Here is an 887-nt window from a genome sequence, read left to right as displayed (position 1 = left end):
TTAATATTGTTTTCGACTATGCGGAACAAAATGGTTATCTCAAACTTTGGATCTTTTGACTTTGGAGAAAAAATGAGCGTGGGAGGGGGCCTAGGTGCCCTCCAAGTTTTTGGTCACTTAAAAAGGGCACTAGACCTTTTCATTTTCGTTAGAATGAGCCCTCTTGTGAGATTCTAGGACCACTTGGTCGATACGATGACCCCTGGGGAAAGAAACAGAACAAAAAAAAAACAACAAATAAACATGCACCCGTGATCTGTCTTCTGGCAAAAAATACGAAATTCCACATTTTTGTAGATAGGAGCTTGAAATTTTTGCTATAAGGTTCTCTGATACGCTAAATGCGACGGTGTGATTTTCGTTAAGATTCTTTGACTTTTATGGGGTGTTTTCCCCTATTTTGCAAAACAAGGCAAATTTTCTCAGGCTCGTAACTTTTGATGACAAAGATTAAATTTGATGAAACTTATATATCTAGAATAAGCATGAAAATTCGATTCTTTTGATGTATTTTTAGCATCAAAATTCCGTTTTTTAGAGTTTCCTTTACTATTGAGCCGGGTTGCTCCTTACTACAGTTTGTTTCCACGAACTGTTTGATATGCGCTTGTGTCTGGTCATTACAGAGAATTAAGACCATTTCCCCCTAAGGATATTAAAAATGTGCATTTTTTCAGTTTTATCCAGGCCTTTGATCAATCTTCATATTTTTCCTTGTTTGTAGAAATGCTAGACAACTCTTTTTCAAGAAAGGGTGAGGGGGTATGTGTGCAAGCTACTTGAAACAGTATTTATGAAGAGATAGATCTACTTTGCCTTTACAAGTGGTAGTTTTCTGATCAGTTCTGTCAATTAGTTTCATCCGGGCATAGACACTGCCCTCCCCC

This window comes from Artemia franciscana, unplaced genomic scaffold, assembly GCF_032884065.1.
Source record: "Artemia franciscana unplaced genomic scaffold, ASM3288406v1 Scaffold_2230, whole genome shotgun sequence".
In the NCBI taxonomy this organism is placed as follows: Eukaryota; Metazoa; Arthropoda; class Branchiopoda; order Anostraca; family Artemiidae; genus Artemia; species Artemia franciscana.
This window is presented reverse-complemented; position numbering follows the sequence as displayed.